The sequence below is a fragment of the Ursus americanus genome, chromosome 21 (assembly GCF_024610735.1).
Source record: "Ursus americanus isolate L20-20 chromosome 21, mUrsAme1.1.p, whole genome shotgun sequence".
Taxonomy (NCBI): Eukaryota; Metazoa; Chordata; class Mammalia; order Carnivora; family Ursidae; genus Ursus; species Ursus americanus.
The window spans coordinates 23,276,055-23,300,632 of record NC_142147.1 but is presented as its reverse complement, the minus strand read 5'-3'; the positions used below and the strand labels follow the sequence as shown (position 1 = coordinate 23,300,632).

The window sequence follows — 24,578 nt, the reverse complement described above, 5'->3', positions numbered from 1 at the left end:
GAAGTTTAAATATATTAATTATAACTTAATAAAGCTATTTCTAAAAAAAAAGAAGAAGAAAGGGCAAAGTCTCCTTGTACTCTCACTGCAGTCTTCTGTTGCCCTCAGGATATAGTGAGCACCCAGCTCGGTCTGCAAGGCCTTTCTAGCAGCCTGGTCACCCTCTCCAGCCTCATCTCTTGTATCTCCCTTGTGTGGCAATCCTTCAGTTGTGGCTGCCTGAATGTGCCATGTTTTTCTACACTTGTGCATGCTGTCTCCTCCACCAGCGGGCTGTCTCCTTCCTCAACCACCCAGAGAACTCCTACTCCATTGTCAAGGCCATGCTCAGTAATGCCCTCTCCACAGAAGCTTCCCAACCCTAGCAGGTCCCTGTGAACAGGTCCTTCCTCTGTACTCTACAGCCAAGTGCGCAATTTGCTGTTAGCATCTATTTGTCCCAGCGGACTGTGGGCTCCTTGAGGCTAGGGATGGTGTCATATCCATTCCTGTCTTGTCTGTGTCAGGCCCGTGGGCCTCCGTGAAGCTTTATTCAGTGAATTCAGTATGTCCAAGAAGGTGGGGTGGGTCAGCATAGGATGGGGTATGAGAGGTTCAGAAGAAAAGGAGCTAAGAGGTGGGAAGAGCCAGGAAGGGCGGAAGGTGCACCCTTCAAGGAGAGGTAGGCTGCTCCCCTGGGAACAGAAGAGACTGCACCGATCAGGATTCAGCTAGATCCTCAGGTGGGTGGGGCTTGGTAAGGTGGGCCCTCTGCTTCCCCACGTAAGGAGCTTTGGCACAGGGCTGCTGAGGCCTCTGCTCCAACACTCATCAGGAAATTCCAACATCTATTTGTCTGCATTCCCCACATCTGATGAAAAATGGTATCAGAGACGACACCTGCAGTTAGCAGCTGGGAGAGGTGGAATGGACAGTGATTCCCGGACACAGGAGAGAGAACCACTGCAAAGGGAACCCCATGAGCTCCTGATGCCTTGGGTAACTGCCCAGAAGTCCTGGCCTCTTCCTCCTCCACGGATTCACAGGTCCTAAGCAGACCCCTAGCTGGATGACTGTGTAGGGGTGACCCTTTCTCCACGTAGCCCTGCCTCTTGGCATTCCCCTTCAACTGTAGCCTAAGATGAACTGGTGTTTATGTCGGGAGCTGGGCCACTCAGGCAGAAGAGGGCTCCCAGGGAACAGTGCCAAGGCCAAGTACAGGAGACCCAGGGGAGATCATTCTTCAGGGATCAAATGTGGGAGGATGAATACCCAGAAATGATGCTCCATGAGCTTCTAGGTTGGTAACTAAAGACACATGTGTGTGGCAGGGGCTGAAAGTCCCTGTACCACTGGAGCATACTGGCGAGGAAGGACAGCCAAGAGCCAGAGGCACTGCCCAGGGTAACAAGCCTGGGTCCAAGGCAGAAATGCATCATTTGTCCAATGACCATCAGACTATTTTCTGACACCACAGGCAGATGATCATAAATGAAACACTTCTTTCAAAATGCAAGTGCCACCACCGGGGCTGATCCCATTATTTACTCTGGGGCAGAACCAGCCGTGAGCCAGTTGCTCTCGGGTCCCCTCCAGGCTGGTTTAGTGACTGGTTTCCCACTGAAGGGCTTATTAAAGGTCAGCTTCTCCTAGAAGTTTTCCCGTGGCACCTCTCTTGGAGATGGGCCTTCTAATGTCACATCGCTTGAATATTTCTCAAGCTGGCATTCCAAAGTGAGATCCTACAAACTCGTTCTTAGGCCCACACACTCCAGGGGTGGCATCAAGGTCAGCCCTGCAGCTCAGGGTTGCTTGGCGCCTGGGCAGGGGTATGGCCTGGCAGTGCCCACGGGAGGAACCCTGGCTGTGCTTTGTCTGGCCACTGGAGGCCTGAGGGAGGTGGAGCTGGGTGCGGACTGGAGCGCGTGGGCAGTTCTTGAAATCGTGAATCCTGTTTATAGCCCTGGTTCTTCTGGGATTCCCTATGCAAATGCCAAAGGAAGTGGTTATCCAACTGGTTTCCCCATAGGGTATGCAGCTGCAGTTCCCAAACAGGTTACATTTTTGGCACACCTTACAAAGTGTCCTGTTCCCCACCAGCAGGGCAGTGCCACCATACTCCTCCTCCCCCAACCCTGACCAGACTGCTGCAGCCCCCATGCGAAGTGCCTACCCCCATTAGAGCCCCTGCATGTCCCACCTGCTCATGTTATCCACCACACCAAGGGGCTGAAGCCCAACCGCATGCAGGCGACGGTTGTACGCTGCTCCCATCCCTCCACCTGGAAACAATGGTGTCACCTTGGGCATGGTGGCTGGGACTACTATGGCCATGTCGACAGGTACCCTGCTGACCGTCCACTCCCTAATTCCTGTTGCCCCCACGCAGTCACTGTGCCCACGTATTGGGGCCCAGGGAACACCCATCTACAGCTATGTACACTCTCAACGATGATCACCCTTCAAGTGTTTGAGGATGGAGCTGTGTGGTCACATCATGGAGGTTCCACAGCTGGTGCTGCATGCCTCAAATCTTCAGCCCAGACTTGCCTTTTAATGCTCTTTAGACACTTAGCTGAACATTACTGTGGCCCGGCCCAGCAGGTCCCAGCACCACTGGTCTCCAACTAACTCTGTGGGTTGGTCTTAAAGCAAAACTTGTTTTGTGGGCTGCCTGGCAATTTTTTAGCTAACTGTAATGATAAAATGGGAGTATTAATCTAAAAAAAAAAAAAAAAAAAAACAACCCACACACTTCAGCTTAAAAAAGTTGCTAAGACTCTTGGCACCTCAGTATCTTCCATTGTAAAGGGTCTGTAATTCACTTCCTTTCGTTCATTTCACAAATATTATTAGGGTACCTGCTGCATGTGGGGCCCTGTACTAGATATCTAAGGAAGAATACCTTACCAGATGGAGGCTTGCAGCCAGCTTTCAGACGCTCACTGACCCTTACAGCCTGAGAGCCAGGTCCAATGAGAGCGCTTAGGGATGTGGAAAGTGAGGGTGAGGGTAAAGGTCACACAGCACAGATGCCGTGAAACACAGTTCAGAGTGCTCTATAAACTGATCAAAGAATGTTCCAGAACAGGTGTACCGGGAACAAAGTGGGAATAGCACCTGGTTTATGTCATTCTCATTCATATCTCACTCTCCAGCAGAATTAGATGAGCTGGTCTTTCTATAAGAGTGTCAGGGGTCAGGGAAGGCTTTGTGGGGAGGGGCTGCTTGAAGAGTCTCTGAGTAATAAACAGAGGTTTGCCAGGCAGATAAAAGGAGAAAGGGCAGCCCAGGCCAAGAAAATAACATGAGCCAATCTCAGAGAAATATTTTATGATATGAGATAAGAAGTGTCTTGAAAGAAGTACAAACTTTGTTATTCAAAGAATTCCAGAGAAATTCTCAGATTAAAAAAAAGAAAAAAAGTGCAGTGATGTTTGCCTCTTGATACAAGAATGTGTGCCTGAGTTTGGCACTGGCCTAATTCTCCTCCCTCTGCCTCTGCAGGGAATTTCTTGGAGATAGCTCATGCTAAAAGCCCTTAGTAATGTTTTCCTCCGAAGACACACCAATTCCCCACTGGATAATTAGGATGTAGCCAAACCTTTGGAGAATGGTTGTTTTCTCTAAAGGTATAAACTGTGGTAGCCCAGGGACTGACCGAGGCTCCTTAATTGATACATTTTATCTGCATTTGAATCTCATTTTGCATTTTGTAAGGGCATTTTTTAAGCTGTTTGAGCTTATTTAAAGAGCTGTCTATTGTATACAAGTATATGGGCAAAATAGCAAAAAGTGCTGCATTTGATAAGAAAGTGGTTGCATTCTATAATGTAGTCTATAATGATTTAGGATCATAGAACTTCTCTTTCTTCCAGACCTGGACTGATCCATAACCAGTGCAATGATTTCCAACCTGTTGCCTACCCCAATGGACTGAAATGTAGAAAGGTCTCTCTGGACAGGGACCATGTAATGCACACTGTCAGAGTGGACATGTCCAGCCGCTGGGCCAGACCTCACCTCCCAGGGAATTGGTATAAGGGCCATAAGGATACAAATGACTGAGGTTAAGCTCAGGAAAGAACAGGAGGTTCCCTAACCAACACCAAAAGGGCCGAGGGGACAGGATACTGCAGTGTCATCTGAGTTTTGGGAGTTCTTATTAAGGAGAAAACGTTATCCACAGAAAACAATGTCTATGACCTTGAAAACACATTCAAACCCTCTGGTGTTAGGGAGAACTGTTATGCCCTGGGCTGGCAAGGGTGGCCAGGTCGGGGGACTGCAACGGAGTAGGGAAGAAAGGTCAGCATTGACTTAAGGAAGAGCCCGAATAGGCCCCAGGGGAATCCCTTATTCCAGCTTCCCGGGAAGAGATGGACGCTCCTGGCCTCCTGGTCCCAGGAAGCCAGCTCCTCTGGGAACGGACACTCACCAGTGGCCTTTTAGACCCACAGGGAGTATTTTTCTCAGAGGTTCAGCTTATAAGCCAAGTCACCCCAAACAATCTGCAGTTTACCACCCTCAAAGGCCTGATGGTGGCACTTCCAGAGATACTCCTGAAGCCATAGTCCAGACTCCCCGAGAGGCCCTTCATGCTCCCCAGCACTGGCGCTGGTGGTCAGGCGCCTCTCCTAAGAAGGGAAGTGATCTATTCAAGGTCAAATAGCATGAGAAGATCTGCCAACTTCTGTTTTAGGGAATATAGTTGCTGAAAACAACCAAAAATGCTGTATAAAACATGAAAAATGCCTTCTTGAGAACACCGAAGAACTGACAAGGGAGAAAGGAATAAGGTCAAAATGGAAGGAGAGGCAAAAACCTAGAGAAGTAAAGAATGCTGAAGTCCTTCCGGTTCTGTAAGTGTTTGCTGATACAGGCACATCTGCATCTCTGTTTTAATGGCCTTGAGGGGCAATGTGGACAAATGTCAAAACTCAGGACCTGTCTCAAGTCAGGAATCTATCAGAAGACCCTCCCAGATTAAGCTTGTACCCTAAAAGGCCTCATACCCAGGGAATGCAAAAGAAGGGGAGGAGGGGCTCTCCCTGAGAAGTTAGGCCACAAGCTGGCCTTCACAAAGAGTAGCAGCCCAAATTCACATCATTGGTGTGGTTCAACTAAGTCATGAACTTAGTGCAAAGGACTTCTGCACTGCTAATACTCTGAAGCATCCCACGGAAGGATGTATAAATCTTCCCTGGGGGAAGGCATCTTCATCCCGGGCCTCAACAAATACCCACTAATAACTCTCCGGTATACTGAGTGGTAACACAACCCGGAAATAACCAAGCACACAAGGAAACAATGAATAAGAACCAGAAGAGACAACAAATAGCAGGCACAAACCTACAGCTGCAGATAACAGAATTGCCGAGGACAGATTATAAAACAACCGTACTTACTATGTTTAATGAAATAGAAGACAACCTTGGAAATATCTGCAAAAAATAGGAAACTATAAAGAATGGCCCAACAGATCTGAGAAAGAAGCAAACAGAACTCCCAAAAATGAAAAAGACCATAACTGGAATTTTAAAACACAGTGGAAGATTAAACTTAGCTAAAGGGACCATTTGCGAACTGGCAGATGGATTAAAAGAAGGCAAGAAAAATGAGCAGAGAGAGATCAAAGGATTGAAAATATGGAATCCACAAATTGCAAAATTCATCCTTTTAAAGTGTACAATTTAGTAGGTTTTAGTGTATTAACAGAGCTGTGCAACCGTCACCACTACCTAACTTTAGAACATGTTCATTACCTCAAAAAGCAACTCCACACCTATTAGTAGTCACTCTCCATTCTCTCCCACCCCCAGACCCCAGCAACCACTGATCTACTTTTGCTACCGATTTGCCTATTCTGGATGTTTCATATAAATGGAACCATACAATCTGTGGTCTTTTGTGACTGGTTTCTTTCACTTGGCATAAAAGTTTTCAGAGTTGATCCGTGTTGGAACATGTGTCAGTGCTTTACTCCTACACCGGCTGGGTAATGTTGCAAGGTGCGGATATGCTACTTTTATATGTCCATTCCCCTGTTGATGGACGTTTGGATTGTTTCCACTTTTCTGACTATTAAGAAACATGCTGCAAGTGTGCCTGGGTGGCTCAGTTCATTAAGCGTCTGCCTTCGGCTCAGGTAATGATCTCAGGGTCCTGGGACTGAGCCCCATGTCCAGCTCCCCACTGAGCAGGGAGTCTGCTTCTCCTTCTCCTCTGCCCCTCCCCCTACTTGTGCACGCACTCTCTCTCTCAAATAAATAAGATCTTTAAAAAAGAAAGAAAGATGCTGCTATAAACATTTGTATTTTTAAAAAGATAGAAAATATGGGGGAAGGGTTTAGAGACATGGAAAAGAGTGGCCTATGATTAGTAGGCATCTAGGAGGAGAAGAAAGAGAGAGAATGGAAAGAGGGAATTCTTGAAGAGATACTGGCTGAGAATTTTCCAGAATTGATAAGAGATGACATTCAGAGATGTTAAGAATCCCAAAGAATTTCAAGCAGGAATTTAAAAAGGAAGAGGAAAATAAAGAACACACACTTAAACACATAGAGTAAATGGCAAAACACACACATAAGAAGAGAAAGGGACAGAGACAGGTGGAGCGAGAAAGAGAGAGAAGCAAAGAAAAGTAGTATACCTTACACTAACAGCTCATTTATTAATGGCAACAGTAGAAGCTGGGGGTGGAAGGGACCTGACAACCCAGAATTCTTCATCCAGTGAAAACATCTTCCATGAATGAGCACAAAGCAAACACATTTTCAGACAAACAAAAACTGAGAGAATGTGTAACCGGGGAACTCTCATTAAAGGATGTTGTAAAGAATGTATGTTGGGCAGAAAGAAAATGATCCCAGATGGAAGATCTGAGCTATAAGAACACATGAAGAGCCAAAAAAAAGTGGTAAATATGTGCATAAAGCTAAACAAACGTTGGCTTATACTATAATAATAATTATAGGGTCTTGTGAAGTTATAGCAAAACAAGACAGAATTAAAGTACAAAACAATAATGAGGGGGAAAACAGTTAAGATGTTTTAAGATTCTGCACTACCAAAGAGGAAAGTAAAGTAACCAACTTTAGACCTTGATAAGTATGCATATGGTAATTTCTAGGTAACCACTAAAAGGAAAAAGAAAAAGAAACACGGTGTATAACTTTTTTTTTAATATTTTATTTATTTATTTGACAGAGATAGAGACAGCCAGCGAGAGAGGGAACACAAGCAGGGGGAGTGGGAGAGGAAGAAGCAGGCTCATAGCGGAGGAGCCTGATGTGGGGCTCGATCCCAGAATGCCGGGATCACGCCCTGAGCCGAAGGCAGACGCTTTAACCGCTGTGCCACCCAGGCGCCCCCGGTGTATAACTTCTAAGTAGTAGAGGAGAAAAAAGACAATAGTAAAAAAAAAAAAAAATCAGTCCAAAAGAGCAAAACGAAAAAGATGAGAAGAGAAAGCACAAAATAGGATTCAGTATCATATTGTGCATGCCCCTGTGCGTGTGTGCGTGTGTGTGATGCAGCTGGGTCTTGTTTTCCGCTCCTCATGGCTATGGAAAGTCACTATCCATCCCCAGGGCACCCCCACTACCTCCAGACACAGCCCCCACACTACTTGTCCACTTTAGATGTCTGAACACTAGCAGGCCTCACCGCCTCCCCCTTCCGGCAGCCTCCCCCGCAACCACGGCGATGCTGGGCTCCCTGAGGCAGGAGACTCAGAAACTGTATTCATAACTGCACGGCACAGCGATACCTCCACTTACTCCTCACAGCTACTCCACAAGCTGGTCTTAACATCATCCCAGTTTTACTGATGAGGAAACAGGCTTTGACAAATGAACTAACTTGCCCAAGTTTGCCCAACTACAAAGCACAAACCTGTGTTTGCTTGTCTGACTCAGAGGTCCCATGCCCTTAAGCATTAAGCTGGCTTTCCAGGTTTCTTTTTTTTCTTCCCCAATTGTGGTAAAATACACATAACAAAATTTACCATCTTAGCTACTTTTAAGTGTCCAGTTCCATGGCATTAAAGTACATTCACACTGTTGTATAACCATTACCACCATTCATCTCCAAAATCTTTTTCATCTTACAAAGCTGAAATTCTGTACTCATAAATGACAACTGCCCCTCCCCCAAGACACTTGCAACTGCCATTCTATTTTCTGTCTCTTGGTTTTCAAGGATTTATACGGCTCGGTCCCAAGTTCCCATCTCGGCCTCTACTCTGGCAATGCTCACTGTTCTGTCGTCCGCATGCTCTGCAAGATCCTAACTCTGCTTTTGCTCACACCAGTCCCTCCTCCTGAAATTTCCTTCTCTAATCCTAGCCTTCTCGAAATTTCATCTGAATGTCTCCTCCTCAATAAAGAACTCCTGCCTTTAGTGATTGTCGGGGACTTGCATCATGCTCAGTGTGTTCATGTGTCACCGGCCTGCCAGGCAGTGAGTTTACTGGGAGCCGGGACCATGCCTGCTCATCCCCAGAAGTACCCTCGGTGCATGATGTGCATGTTTTCTGAATTTTTAAAATTCAGCTCAAGCAGACAGGTAGAAGTTGCACACAAGCAGATCCTGTCCCAAGCAGCAGCCTCGGAGGACAGGGCACATTCTCCTGGAGCTTGTCATGTACAGCATTCATACCTGTGCTGTGCAATTATCCCAGCCACATGCCCTCTCTGTGTGGGAAACACATAGAAGTTTCTGTGGGCAGGGGCACTCCTGGGTAGTGTAAGGGCTGGTTCTGAGATGAGGACTTCTCTTCGGTGGACCCTCTCATTCCTCTCACCTTCAGAGGTGAACACCAGCTTCTATGAAGGCCAGGCCTCCGGCCTTGACAGAGGTACGCATCTCTGTGCCACCATTCCTTTCCAGAATTCAAAGGAAAACTATAAACCGCAGCTGACACACCTCCCACCTTTCTGCCAAGACTCAGACCCAGGAAAACCAAATTAAAGCAATCTGTATGGATTTGGTGCTGGTGGATGATGCCAAGTGCCAAGGAGACACGATGGAATGAGGAAGGTTCAGACCTGCCTGTCCATGTCCGAAAGGAGCTTACAATCTAGGCAGGGAGTTAAGTTATGTCACACAGGAAAGCTATGCAGAGGGAAGTGGGATGAGGCCTAATTACCAGTTTCAGGCCATAGGGGAAGTGGGTCTGCAAGACTGAGCCCTGGAGACAGGCTGAGTACATGAGAGGGTGCCAGGGCCAGAGCAGGCCCACCCAGCTGACAGAAACTGAAATGCAAGCTGGTTCTTGGGGGAACAAGTGCAGAGGTTCTCGTGTACAAAACTGAGGGACAAGGAGAAGAGAGGACGCTAGGTAAAGGGTGTGGATGTCCCTGAGGCCACCAGCCTGGCTGGGTGGACAGAGGCCAGATGAAAGGGCTAGGTAAAAGAGGCTGAAGGCTGGAAGTGAGCCAGGCTGAGGAAACCAGGCTGAGAAACTTGGGTCTTGATGAGGCACTGTGGAGGGCGTGCTGTGCGCAGGACTGAAGGAAATGTATATCAGGCAGCCCCTCTCTTCTTTCCTCCACAGTCTCAGTGCTGTGAACTGAGTCCTGAACCCCACAGGAGCACTTTCTTCCTGGACCTAACAAAAGGTAGAAGAAAAAATAAAGCCCAGATCCATCTGACAAAGGGAAAACCAGCCTCTCCCACACCTAGTTCTTTGACTTGCACCCAAGACCTTAAATATGCCCTTTGAAACCTTTTATTCATTGAAGTTGCTTTTCTTTGAAACCATAAAAGAACACGGGGCTGCAGTTTGTCTTCTTGGCAGGAAAATTCCACATGCAACTTGCAGCATTTTATAGAGTAGAAACTGCTGGCCTGAGAGCCTGGGTCCTTTCTGGACCCAGGAGTTAAGGCACTCTGGGGTAAGCCAGTTGGGTGACCTTGGGCAGGTCACTGAATCTTATGAAACCTCACTTTGCGCACTCGTGGTATGAAGATAACAGCAACAGCTGGCTCCACTCAGGAAGGCTGCCTCCCTTCCACACACAAGGGTTGCTGCAAGTGCCAACAAGGATGTCAGGGTAGTTGCGATTCCAGTTGGTTTTTAGAACCCTAAGAGTGGTTGTCTCTCCCACTGGAGAGTTCCAGACCCTTGGGCTGTCACTGCAGGAGACAGATGTCAGGGAAGGCAAACTGTCACCAGAATTAAACAACCATCAAGAGTCGAATGGCCTCAAAAGGAGGCTGTCTGGTCATTGCCTCCATGATCAATGCCAGATGGAAACTCCGGGGCATCCGGAGCACTGTCTGCACCAAATACTTGAACAGACAGCAGGAAGTCAGAGGCTGAATAGCTTATGAGATATCAGAGACTAGAACAGGATGGTGACTTCATGAAGAGGTGGAGATGGAGGTGTGGTGGGGAGAAGACAGAATACTGACCCAGAGCACCAGGAATCTTGAAAGAAAATGAACCTAGACTCTTACCTCACATCAGATACAAACATTAAGATGGATCACTGACTTACATGTAAGAACTAAAACTACAAAATGACTAGAAGAAAATATAGGAGAAATTCTTTGTGGCCTCAGATTTGGCAAAGACTTCCTACATAGTACACAAAAGCACAGGCTCCAAAGGATAAAAATCAATATATTGATCTAAAAATCTTCATCAAGATCTTAAACTTTGGTACTTCAAAATACACTGCTACAAAAATGAAAAGGTAAGCCACAGACTAGGAAAAGAATTCAAAAACTAGATATCCACCAATAAGCAAACTTTAGAAACTTTAGTCTCTTCCTCGATATTTCAACATAGCTGTTACCCTATGCCAATTCATCACAGAACTTGTCAATAAATGCCAAAGGGGAATATAACATATTTGAAATACAAGCCTTTTGGTGGATAAATAGCTTATAAATATCTATATATAATATATAATTTTTACATAATATGTAATATAATATACAACGTATGCTATTTTAATGTGTCACAACATATGAATTAAATTATTTTATATGTTATATTAATATGAACAACCCAAATTTAGAGGAGGGTAAAATGTTTGGAGAAACACTTTACCCAGGAATATATAAATGGCAAGTAAATACATGGAAAGATGCTCAACATCATTAGTTATTAGGGATGTGTAAATTCATACCATAATGAGATACCACTACACACCCACTAGAATGGCTGAAATTAGAAAGAATGATCATACCAAATATTGTCAAGGATATGGAGCAACTATAACTCTCAGAAATTTCTGGTAGGAATGTAAAATGATTTAACCACTTTGGAAAATAGTTTGGCAGTTTTTTAAAGTTAAAATATACATCTACCATATGAGCCAGCCATTCCACTCCTAGGTAATTACCCAAGAGAAATAAAAAACATATATTCATTCAAATACTTGTACATGGAACATTCACAGAAGCTACGTGTATAGTAGCTCCAAACTAGAAATAACTCAATTGTCCATCAACAGACGAATGGATATGGATAAACAAACTGTGGTATAACCACACAATGGAATACTATTCAGCAATAAATAGGAACAAACCATTCATATGTGCAGTGACATGCATGAACCCTAAAACGATGAGGTTATGAAAGAAGGCAGACAAAAAAAGTGCACATACTATATGATTCCACATATATACAATTCTAGAAGACGTAAACTAATCTACGGTGGCTGATAGCAGATCAGTGGCTGGCTAAGTGGGGCAGGAAGGGCAGGGAGGAAGGATTTCAAAGGGGCACAGGGAAATGAGTGACGAATACATTCCTTGTCTTGGTTGTGGCGTTGATTTCACATATGTCAAACTCATCAAACTGTATGCTTTAAATATATGCAGTTAATATCAGTTATACTTCAATAAAGCTGTTCAAAAGAGAGGGAGCAGGTATCAGCCCTGGGCCCCTTGGTGGAAACCAATCACTCCTCTGCTCTCCTGGTGGGGTGTGGAGTTTGTCTACGAATCTATGTCTCGTCTGCCATCCAGGTACCTCACTTGTTCTAGATTTCTCAAGGGACAGAGCTGTGTCAAGTCTCCTATTGAGGAAGAGGATGACAATGATGGAGCCGCCTCCTTGGACAGCAGCACAAGGCCAGTGGTGATCACGCTGGGCTCCTGGAGGAATCCACCCAACCATGGAACGTGTGGGCTACTGTCATTCCTGCCTTGTTTGTGGAATGTGCAACAACTCACTCCAGGAACACTCGTCACACTGCTGCAGAGCTGGGTAAGGCAGAGATGAGATGCTGAACCACGCTTGGCTCTTGAAGGAAGTGAACTCTCAGGGCTCACCATTCAGGTCGGGGCTGTCAGACAAGATGGTCATTACATAACCTACAGTGACTCGTGAAATTCTGGAGCCAGGAAGCCAAAGCTATGTGCAAGGTGCTCCTCCAGCAATTGGCTAAACCCAGATTCCAATCTTTACCACGCTGGCCTGATTGAAGTCTCTTGAGGTCCTGACTCCTGAGGGCCAAACACTTGACTCTACACAAAGGAGTTAAGTTCTGTGGCATTCAGCTAGGCTAAGAATGCAGTCCTCCACCCTGCGGTCAGACCTGCCAACGTGTGTGATCTGCCCTCACCTCCTGTGGGTTTTCCTTGATAGCATGAGCCTCACTAAAGGAAAGCTGGATTCAAAAAAGTCCAGCCACAAAATGGACATATGTGTTGGGGTTACTATTCATATGACTAAAGAAAAAACTGTTTCCTCTCCTCACAACATTTCTGACACCGAAGTGTGGGTTTTCCCTTCACATTAGGCAATTCTGACACTAACTACCAAGACGTAGTGCAGACACCAGAGGTTAAGGGCTCAGGACCACAAGACTGCCCCCACTTCAGATACCAACTGAAAGTAGTGGGTACCCCAGTTACCCACACTTCTGTCCAACTTGGCTGCAAATCAAGGGTTCCCATAAGCTCCTTTTCAAGTTCAATAATTTGCTATATGGGGGCGCCTGGGTGGCACAGCGGTTAAGCATCTGCCTTTGGCTCAGGGCGTGATCCCGGCGTTATGGGATCGAGCCCCACATCAGACTCCTCCGCTATGAGCCTGCTTCTTCCTCTCCCACTCCCCCTGCTTGTGTTCCCTCTCTTGCTGGCTGTCTTTATCTCTGTCAAATAAATAAATAAAATCTTTAAAAATAATAATAATAATTTGCTATATGGCTCTCAGAACTCAGGGAAACACTTTATTCTGTTTTTAGTATATTATAAAGGTAACAACTTGGGAATAACCAAATGGAAGAAATTCAGAGAGCAAGGTATGGGGAAGAAGTGCCAAGCTCTCATGCCCTCTCTGGGTGCACCACTCTCCTAGCACCTCAATGTGTTCACCAACCCAGAAGCTCTCTGAACCCTTTCATTTACAGATTTTATGGAGGCTCCTTCACACAGGCGCAATTGATTAAACCATTGGTCATTGATATTTAAATCAATCCCCAACTCCTTTCTCCTCCCCAAAGATTGGGGGTGGGGGCTAGAGAGGGGACTGAAAGTTCCAAGGCTCTAATCACATGCTGGTTCCTCTGGAACCCAACCCCCATCCTCCCTACCCCAAATCCCCTCATCAGCATAAATTCAGATTTGGTTGCAAGGGCCTTATATGAATAAGAAAAAAATACCCCTCTCAGCTCTATCACTCAGGAAGCTGCAAGGATTTTAGAAGCTCTGTGCTAAGAACCAGTGACAAAGACCAAATATGTACTTCTTTTCTTTCTTTCTTTTTTTTTTTTTTTTTTTGTATTTCTTATTATATCACAACATTACAATGACAAAGGAATCAGACACCTGATGGACAGGTGTTCCGGCTGTTCCTTTAAGTCACATAGTCTATCACAGGCATCCGCAAAGTGATCTGGTTTGCAGAAACTGTCTGCAGATGGATTCTCAGGCACGCCTGAGAAGCAAGGCGATTCTTCTACTGAGAGTCATTCTCTCCTCTGGGTTCTTCTGTGGCTCTATTTCCTCAGGAAGTTCACCTGGATTCTGAGAAGGGCCAGGCCACAGGGTCAAGGGGTTGTGCATGGCAGACAGTGTGAGCTTTCTTTCTGGGTCACTACCAATGCCCCACTGACCTTTGCGAATGCCACAGGCCTTGTTCTGTGTTCCGGCTCTGACCCATATCCTTGTTCTCCCCTCAGCCCAGTGTCTCTATAGGCTCAGAACTGAGGAGCACTCCTCATCCTCCCAGACATTCCTGACTGAGTTCAGCTGCCCAAATAGTGGGAAAAGCTTGCTTTCTAGATCTCTCACCCAGGAGACACCAGATAACAACTTGCCACCAGGTCGGGTAACCAAGCAAATCCTCCCGATGAACTTTAGTTGAAATCAAGTGCCCAGAATGGCCACCCCAGTAGGCAAGGCCAAAATTGGAAGACCTCTCCCCTTACCAAGCACTTGCACAGGGCTCACATTGGCACAGCATGTTTCCCACTTGTGTTATAACAGAATATGGTCTTCCCAGGAGAGCTTTTGTCCCTGCTGACATACAGGGAAATAGGGTGTGAACAAGAAGGCACTAAAGCCACTGCAGAGTCCTGTGGAGAAGGACACGGGTTTTGCTATTGATCTCAGTGCCCCAATACGTGGTGTTTAACGTGTACCACACACAGACGTATGTCTATGCAGCACAGGGTGGAGGGGGCACCCGGGCCCTGACCCTGAGGCCACCTACCTTCTTATTAGGAACTCAGCCCCTGTTGGAATATTTATTGGGCACTTATTATATGTTGGCCCTGTGGATTCAGCCTCATTCAGATGGATGAGGCCCCTGCCCTCAAGGTTCTCATAGCCTCAGCCCTGTAGCATTAGCCCTGAGAGGTCATGAAGCAAGAACAGGGCTAACCAGGTTGGACGCCAGACACAGTTTAGGCAGAACTCCCAAAACTCTAGAACTCCCTCCCTGAGTGAAGAGAGAAAGAACTTAGGACAGAATAGGGTAGGGCCAGACACAGGAAGAAGCAGCCAACACCTCAACCAAAAGCAAATGGATGTGTGGAGGGGGGTATATGTGTGTGTGATATCTGTGGGGTGTGTGTGTGTGTGTGTGTGTGTGTGTGTGTATGTGTGTGTGAATCCTGGCCAGGTTCAGTGAGTGGCCAGGGCTGGCTGAGTGCCAAGAAGGTCTAAAGAAAGTCACAGGCCCCTCCTGAAGGCTTGATGTACTGCTCTTGGTCTTAGTAGGACAGCTCCTGCACCAGCCTTGGGCCCAAGGTCCAGCAACGTGGCTGGGAGCAAAAGCTAGGCTTTCAGGGAAATAGTAAGGAATAAACAAGTGAGCAGATAAGTTCAGAAGGTGGACCTAAGAGGTGGAAGGAGAGGAGAAGCCCAAGTTAGCAGAGTGACAGTAGGGATGCCTGGGTGGCTCAGTCGGTTAAGTGTCTGCGTTCGGATCAGGTCATGATCTCCAGATCCTGGGATCGAGCCCCACATTGGGCTCCCTGCTCAGCAGGGAGTCTGCTTCTCCTTTCCCTCTCCCTCTACCCCTCCCCACTGCTCGTTCTCTCTCTCAAATAAATAAATAAAATTTTAAAAAAAAAGCAGAGTGACAATAAAGGACAGGGCCACACTGTGAGTCAACAATATAAGCAGCACACTGTCGTCAGGACCGGAGACCATGGCTGCATCTCCCACATGTTTTCAGCTGAGATGCATGAGAGCCAGAAACCCTTAGTTCTTCCAGCAGACTTCCTTGGCCTGACTCCTGGGTAGCCCCACATTCAGATGCCCTCCCCATCCTCCAGCTGTTACAGCTCCTATCTGATGCTACTCTGACACTGACTCCACACCCACCTGCCAAACTATCAGATTAGCTGGTCATATACCACAGGGCTTTCCCAGACCCAACTGATGGGGGCTGGTCCAGACAGATTAAGGAGAGTGTGGCTCTCAGGAAGAGAGCAAACTACGGGGATTTTTGGTAAGAAATTAGGAGTCACTCATCAGCTGGCTGAGGGGGGACCAAGGATACCTGGCCAGGCATGAGCTGGAGGCAGGAACAGCTCAAGATTCAAGAGACAGGGTTGAGGGGGCAGTCATGACTGAATGTGGGAAGCCTCCTGGAGACCCCAGAAGCTGAGCTGAGAGGTGTCCAGAGTCACTAAGAGAAGCTTAAGGCCAGAAATCTGAGATACTGTGGGGAACTCAGCTGAGGACAACTATCAAATTAGGCATCTTCCTCATCTGGGCTTACGTGTTCTTGTCCCAAGGCATCTCAGAGATACTGATGGGTCAGACAAAGCAAGGCGGATAGATGGGACAGGCCAGCAGAAAGAAAAGCCATAATGACCAAGACAGCTTCACCCTTGGAATAAAGAAGCAGCCTGTTGGGTGCTCTGAAGAGTGCGCTAGCTCGCTCACCTTGCAGCCTGAGCTAAATTCTCCCCAGGGCATGGCACTCCATGCATATAGCACTTCAGAAGGTTTTCTTACTTCCTGCAGACCACAAAGATACAGTTAGTCAATCTGGTCCTGGGGAATTTCAGGTTAACTGTTCCCATCTGTTCATCATCCAAAATCTGGAACAGAGTTGGGATAAGACATGAGACGCATATCTCAATTCTGGATCCCAGGATCTCAAACATTAGAGTTAATTCGGTTTCAGAAACATGTCATCAACTCCCAAGAAGAATGTGGCTCTAAGGCTCCTAATGAATGGGAATGGCGCCACAGTGCCGACGCCCACCAGTCCCACAAGCGCTGTCTCTGGCCACGTGCAGCTGCACGGCACATGCTAACCAGGGCAAAGGCAGTGGCAGCCCGGCACTGAGCCAGGCTCTGCCACAGTCTCCTACAGGATCCTAGGCAGACCGCTTCTCTCCTGGTCTCAGTTCCGGATCTGTAAAAACCTTCTGCCCTGTGTCAGGCTACCTAGGGGAGTCCTGCTCATGGAGCATGGCTCTTTCTGCATGGGCTGAACTCCGGGCCATTCATCTTCCCCCATCAGAGAAACTGAATTTCCTCTAAACCTCTGTGGCTCGTGGAAGACTCAGAGTACTCAGAGGCCTTCCTCTAAAAGCAGCCAATTCTAACCATGTGCCCTGAGTGACCAAGGACAGCTAGCTGAAGAGGAGAACAGAGAAAGGAGAACCAGACCAGAGGCATGTGTGCCCTCAGAGAACACTCAGTTTCTTCCCCCAGACCACAGGGCTCAGCACCACCAGACTCCCTGCTGTTCTTGAGAGGGAGAGAGGAGTTCGAACTGGACAGCCTCTGTGGCTTCTCCACTCTGTGGCCTTGGCCAAGAGACTACCCTGCTCTGTGCCTCCGTTTCCCCACCTGCAAGTGGCTCAGTTGTGAAGCTTAACTAAGGATATGTGTTAAACAAGTGTCACAACACAAACACCGCAGAAATGTAACTTGCTTTCCTTGCAACCACACCGCCACCTTCTCTCAGGCAGGGCAAGCAAGCTGCTCTGTTGCTCTTCGTTTATCATAAGACAGATTCAGACTCTGCCCCCCAGGCTCTGGGTGAATCAGTTAATAAATGACTACAAAAATGTGCAGCTACATTATGAATAAACAAAAATGTGGCTGGTCCTTGTTGCTTCCTAGTTTTTAGCAAACTTTACTAATAGATGTACAGATCCCAGTATTCTAGAAAATTTCAGTGTATAGGAATAGCAAAAAACTATGTTAGCCCAAATAACTTTTCAAAAGAAGAAGAGGGGCTCCTGTGTGGCTTAGTCAGTTAAGTGTCCAACTCTCGATTTCAGCTCAGATAGTGATCTCAGGGTCTTTTGTTTTGTTTTGTTTTAAGATTTTATTTATTTATTTGAGATAGAGCAAGCAAGAGAGCAAGAGCAGTGGAGCAGAAGGAGAGGGAGAAGCAGGCTCCCTGCTGAGCAGGGAGCCAGACACGGGGCATGATCTCAGGGTCTTGAGGTCAAGCCCTGCGCTGGGTGACTCGGTGCTCAACACAGAGGCTGCTCAAAGTTCTCTCTCCCTCTCCTACTTCCCTCCCCGTTGCGTGTTGCCTGCTCACACACTCTCTCTTAAAGACTTTACTTATTTATTTGAGAGAGAGAGACAGAGAGAGCACAAGCAGGATGAGAGGCAGAGGGAGAGGAAGAAGCAGACTCCCTGCTGAGCTGGGAGCCCAATGTGGGGCTCGATCCCAGGACCCCGGGATCACGACCTGAGCTGAAGGCAGATGCTTAACCATCTGAGCCACCCAGGCACCCCTAAATAAAATCTTTTTTTTTTTTAAAGATTTTATTTATTTATTTGACAGAGATAGAGACAGCTAGCGAGAGAGGGAACACAAGCAGGGGGAGTGGGAGAGGAAGCAGCAGGCTCATAGCGGAAGAGCCTGATGTGGGGCTCGATCCCATAACGCCGGGATCACGCCCTGAGCCGAAGGCAGACGCTTAACCACTGTGCCACCCAGGCGCCCCTAAATAAAATCTTTTAAAAGAGGAAGAAGAAGGAGGAGGAGGAGAAGGAAAAGGAGAAGAGGAGGAGGGGGAAAGGGAGGGGGAGAAGGAGGAGGAGGGGGAAAGGGAGGGGGAGAAGGAGGAGAAGAAAAAGAAGAAACAAAACTGACACCAAATTTATTTTTAGAAATGTCTTTTTTGGGGGCCAATATTTTAAAACAGCAAGAATAGTCACACACACACAGGATTTTTCCTACAAAGTCTTTAGCTATGCAATCTCAGGAAATCCTAGAACTCTTCAAATTTTCCATTCTGACCCAAATCCAATTTTAGTTCACTTTGAGAGTGCCTTCTACTCATATTGAACAGAATATGAAATTAATTTTCTATTCTCAATATTTGTTGAAAAAATAGTCTTGCAATTTTAAAATCAAATTTGTTCAGAAATATTTCAAAACTAGCTTTTACACTATTTCTTATCATGCCTTATTATTTTTTTGGTTGGAATATATTTCTGTTAGTCAAAATTGCCTTACTTTCACTGGTGATTATCACGGTGATTCTGTATCTCACAAGATTAGACAAGAGCCACACACTGGATTAGCCAGATAGAGCTGTAGCTGGCTTAGTCTCTAGAGGGAGTTTCCATCCTTTGCCATCAAATAGTTTTAAATATTATTTTGGTAGCTGAAGCCTTAGCCATAGTGAATAAAAATACTCTTACATTATTAAAACAAAGAGAACCAAAAGAAGAATTAGGTTAAGTGGCTAAAGCCACTGCGAACAAAAGAAAGAATGAAAGCTCCAAACAGACCCAAACTTAACAATCTGGGGATCTCTTTGCAAAAACATGACACCTGCGCCAATAAAACTCAATGCACTCACAGTGGGTTCTCTCCAGCTAATCCAGAATATGGCTGGAGAGGGGATCTCAGCACCTGGGTGTGAGGGGCGTGGCCTATGGGGCTGGCTTCAGGGACAAGCAACCAGTGTAGTTGTCCTGGGCCCTGAACTCAGGATTTAATGTTCTATCGTGGCCACCACAAAGTCCTTAATAATTTTATCTTTGAGTTGATGTCTTACAAAAGAAGTCTGATGGGACAACAGAGCATGCACCAAGGGCTGGGTACCTTGATTCCCCCAGGGCTACCCTCCCTGGGACAGGTTCTCTGCTGTCTGCCCACCACCCTTATCCAGTAGCCGCACCAGCCCTGGAAGGGAGGGTCATGGTTGGCTGTGTGTGCCACACCACACCGCAGGGCCCCAGGCATGGTGAGGGTCTGCACATGGAACTGGGAGCAACCTTTGTGCCTGAGGAAGTGCAACACTAAATAATGAGTTAAAAACACTACTACAGGTCGAGAGGGAAACTGCAGAACTAAAAAAAGCTTTTTCCTGCTCTTTGAACAAGGGGCCCCTCTTCCCACAAATTATGTAACTAGCTCTGGCAACAGGCACTTATAGGAGAAAGTTCCAATTCTGGAAAAGGTGGAAATAGCTTCAGTGTGGAGCATGGGGACTTCTCCCAACAGGGCTTAAGCTAGAAGACTGCCAAACAGCACTGAGGGGCCAGGCAAGGCTGGAAAGCAGACATGGGGTCTGGTATGGTATTCGCATAGACATGTGGGGTGTTCCAGCAGCAGATAGCTGCCTGGGAGCAAAGAAAAGTCACTGACTTGACTGGGGCAGGTGGGGTTTTCATCTTTACATTTGGTTTAAAATGTTGGGAACTATTATGCAAGCCAGTGGGAGTGCACATTGGTACAACCTTTGGGAAGCAGCTTCGCATCCACTAGTAAAGTCCAAGATGCACACACACCCTAGAGAAATTCTGCGCATATGCACAGGGGACCAGTATGAGAGTGTTACAGAACATTGTGGGAAACACGAAAAAAAAAACACCCTAGGGATAAGTTTAATATTTATCAGGAGAATAGATGCGGTAGTTATACCCACATGGTGGAATACTATAGAGCAATGAAGACAAATGAATTAGAGCTACATGGACTGTAACATGAAGCAGCCCTGTGGGCCTAGACCTGTCACGTGTGTCAGCTCTACATCCTCCATGTTGGCTAAATCCTGGAGCAGGGAAGGGGATGGCCTCCCATGGTTGAATATCAGTTACCTCTAAGACCTACCTCATCCAATCTACCAAGGGTCCAATGGCGAATTTCCATTATTAGAAATCTACTCCTTGGTGTCAAGGCTATGTGCTGTGTTAGAGATCAAAGAGACCTGATGTTTCCGGCTCTAAGAACTCTGCTGGGCAGCCACTGGCCACAGCCCAAATCCCTTGCCACTAAAAAGCTCATGGGAGGAAGCCGAGGTAGAAAGGCTGAGAAGCTGGGTCAAGGACAGAATTTCAGGGCACAGCAGTATTAAAGGATTGGTTAGATGAAGAGAAGTCAGAGGAAGCAGGTAGAAAGCATCAGGGGACAAGAAATGCCAAAGGAACAAGAGTTTTAAGGGGGACTTATAGAAACTGATCACATATCAGAGAGGTAGGTCAGTTCTGGTGAAAAGATGTCATTTAATAATCTGACGATTAAAAAGCTGCTAGTGACAATTTGCAAAAAATTGCAAGGGCAATTTCGGTAGACTGATGGGGGTAGAACCCAGACTTGGTGGGGAATGAAAGAAGCTGAGGAAATGGAGGCATAAAATGTAGGCTACCTTCAAGAAGTTTATAAAGGGAGGGGTGGAAATTGCCAGAGAAGAGAAAGTGAGGGTAAGGGCCTGTGTCTGGAATGGGAAAGAATTAGGCTTGCAGGGTGAAGGAAAAGAAGCAGACACAGATGAAGGATTAGAGAATCAGAGAAAGAAGGTAATGTATTGTACTGGATCCTGGAAGAGGCAAGAGAGGGTGGGAGGGGGGCACCTAGGATGATTATCTTGGAAATGCCATGTGGATCCTTTTAGAAGCAAGGAAGAGAGGAACTGAGAACCTGATAGGCTTCACTGTCCTGGAGCAGTAGAAGTAGGAGGTCATTGGTGATAAAGACAGTGGTGGGGTGGACAATTTGAGGAGAGTTGGACAAGCAGGAAGCAGCCACCATGGGCTAGTATCTGTCCAGGTGTGAATAAAAGGAGTGGCAAAGAGCTAGCTGAGTCGGAAACCACATCTCTGTGGTGATGCTAATTTTCTTTTGTTCCAGTAGAACTTAACAGTTCTGAAGTCCTGCAGACAAGATGGGAGACTAGATTATTCCAGGCTGGGGTAGGCAGAGAGGGTACAGCTGGACATGCGGCTTAAGGCCACGGAGTGCTGGGTAGATGAGAGCAGCTCTGGGAATAGCTGGGGTTGGCAGACAAAACAGACTTTTCCAGTTTTCTTTCTTTCTTTTATTTTTTTTTAAAGACTTTATTCTTAAGTATGCTCTACACCCAATGTGAGGCTCAAACTCACAACCCCAAGATCAAGAGTTGCATGCTTTACCGACTGAGCCAGCCAGGCAGCCCTCCAGTTTTCTTTTATGGAAAAGACAATAGTTTGTTCTAACTTAAAAGATAGTAAATAGAAGAGCCATTCAAACGACTGGAGTTGATGTTTTCAACATTGAAGTAGCAACCCACACCGCACCTTGCTTCTGCCTCGGTGACCAGAGTCAAATGCCTCTAAGGGCACATGACCTTGCCAGCCCACATCTTTTGGCCTTATGACCACCCCACAAACTCAGAGGTAATATTGGGATGAGATTCTTATCTTTACTTCCCACCCCTGTGCAGGTGACTGGTGTCAAAGGTGCTTAGAAAGATAAGTTTACAAGTTTCTAAAATGCAGTAATTTGGTCAGCTTGATAAACTATTATTGGATAAGTGGGATGGACACTATTATGTCTAGTCATTGCTTTTTGAATAGAAATCATGCTGCTGAACACTGCAGCAGTTTTATCACCCTCAAACATCTGTAAGCAATGTTATCCATTTTTCAGAATTTAGAGATAGGGTCTACTTTCTGTGCTTTATAAATTTTAACTCATTTTCAGGTAGCTATTCCTGCTCTGCACTATTTATACTAAAAAAAAGTCAGAATTACTTAAATATCCAACAATAGGATTTGTTTCTAGTTCCCTTTTTTCTTATAAAAAAAAAAAACAATGCACATTTATGTCAGAAAAATTTAAAACTACCGAGAGGTAAAAGGAGACCTGGAGGCTACTTAATATGCAAGAACATGTCTTCCAGCTCCTTCTCTAATCTGTACACAGTGGGTTCACACTGTATTTACTTTCTTTCAAACACCTATAATTGTCTTAAGGAATCCAGTTCTCAAGGATCAAGTGCCCTATCCACCTGACACATACCTGCCTGCCCTGCGCCTTAGGGAAGGAGTTTTGGAAGAAAGAGTAGAGGGTGCCATGAGCTTAACCAAAAGAGAAGAAAGACCATGGGCTCTCCCTGGAAGGTGAAATAGCCACATCTGCTTCAGGGACCACAATGTCCTCACTGAATAATCATGTTAACAACCACGCCTGGACATCTGTGAATAATCTGGAACCTTGTAATTTGTGCTTTTGGAGAGTTCCACAAAGCCATGGTGGGTCCCTCAACCACAGACACTCAACTCACGGCTGAATGGAGACAGTGAAACTTGAACCTGAGCCATAACAAAGTAGGAACAAAGTTCAAAAGACTAAACGAGCTAAAAATGCCAACCACCACCCTGAATGGTTGTTATCCTGAAATAACATAGCAAGTGAGCCCTTCTCCTCATGGAGCATCCCAGTGTACTCCCACTTGGCCTGTTCAGGAATGAGGAGATGTGCTCCAGACTCCCAGAGGTGCTGCCGCCTTCTGCCCACAGTCAAGCCCTGGGACCCCTGCTCTTTCAGACTTCAGTACAGGAAGACAGAACATGGGGAGTTTCTTTCATGCCCCCAGGACAGAGAAGTGGGCCACATTCCCCATGAAATCTCTAAGAAACTGATGGGTAAACTGGCCTCGGGGGGCCAGATGGCATGTGGAGAGAGCAGAGGCCCAGACACACCAGGATTTTCATCTTGGTTCTGCCCCATTCCAGACCTTGAGAAAGTTATCTAATTTCTCTGATTCTCCAATTACTTGCCTGTAATTTAGGGATTCTTGGAAGGTCATGAGGATTAAACTAAGACTATATATGCAAAACACCTGGCACCTTACCTGGCAAATAGGTGGTGCCCAATAGAGTATTAATTTCTTTACCTCTCAGCGCAGTAGTCCTATCATGTCTTTTCAGATTTGCCACGATCTGAGCAAGAGCATTCTGGATATCAAAATGAACAAAAGTCATTCATTCAACCAACATTTACACAAAGTGCCTGTATATCTAACTCCCTGGAACATCAACTTCATTTAAAGATTTTTAAAATATTATTTTAATACTAAGACAAATATTATGGAAGACATAGCAAAATTTGTATAAAATTTTAAAGAAAAACATATGTCATTAGGCCCATGCCCCAGACCTCCCAGGGATCCCAAAGGCAGCTTGAAGATGCTAAGATGCCCAAGGACATGACCTCAGGTCCGATTCACACTCATCTCCACCTTTTCGTGCTGTGAGTCATAAACCAGAAGTGACATGGCCCCTTCCTAGGAAATCAGTGTAGAAGAAAACTGGTCCAGAAGACAAACCAGACGATTACACAGTAAGTCCTCATGCTCACCACCCTCACTGTCCCCAGAGCCTTGCTTGCACAGTCTGTGTTTCTGACTTTCGAGTCATCCCAGGGCAAACTCTCCCAAGATCACCTTCAATTCTCAGGAAAAGACTCTCTCATTTCTAGGAAAACGTTGGGAAATTTGTCACATCTGGGATGTTCAGCCAGGTCAAAGTTGTTTTCCTTACTCCCTTCTATTCTAGCCTTCTGCTACTTCTTCGGTCACCTTCTAAGGTCAGATTCTAGGATGTGAGCTAGGGGTGAGCTGTGTCTGGCTGGACTCACTCTGTTGCTGCTCTTAGCACAGGCTGACCTGGGCTGGGAACCAGATCTCCTAGTCAGAAAAATGTAGCTCCTTCCCTGAACCAATAGCCATATTAACTAATTTCAGTATTTGATAGAAACGGAGGAATGGTAACTGTGATCACCTCTGAGTGATAGAACTGTAAGTGCTTTCATCTTTTGCTTACCCATACATTTCATTTTTAACAATGAGCATGTATTATTTGTGTGTAAACAATGAGAAAAACGTAAGGACTGACAATCCTCTCATTTAGCTCCTTCTTAACGATTTCACATT

The 24,578-nt window shown here is 46.1% G+C and overlaps 1 long non-coding RNA gene across 2 annotated transcripts in view; it reads right to left on the bottom strand.

Moving 5' to 3' along the window:
- Positions 1-24,578, bottom strand: part of LOC148108231 (uncharacterized) — a 70,490-nt gene that overhangs the window by 35,735 nt on the left and 10,177 nt on the right. Inside the window, exon 3 of one of the 2 annotated variants that reach the window (XR_015728047.1) lies at positions 18,473-23,601. The exons of the other annotated variant lie outside the window; for it this stretch is intronic. This is a non-coding gene — a long non-coding RNA (uncharacterized LOC148108231). Of the gene's footprint in view, positions 1-18,472; positions 23,602-24,578 lie in introns of those variants that run through there. 2 annotated transcript variants of the gene reach the window in all.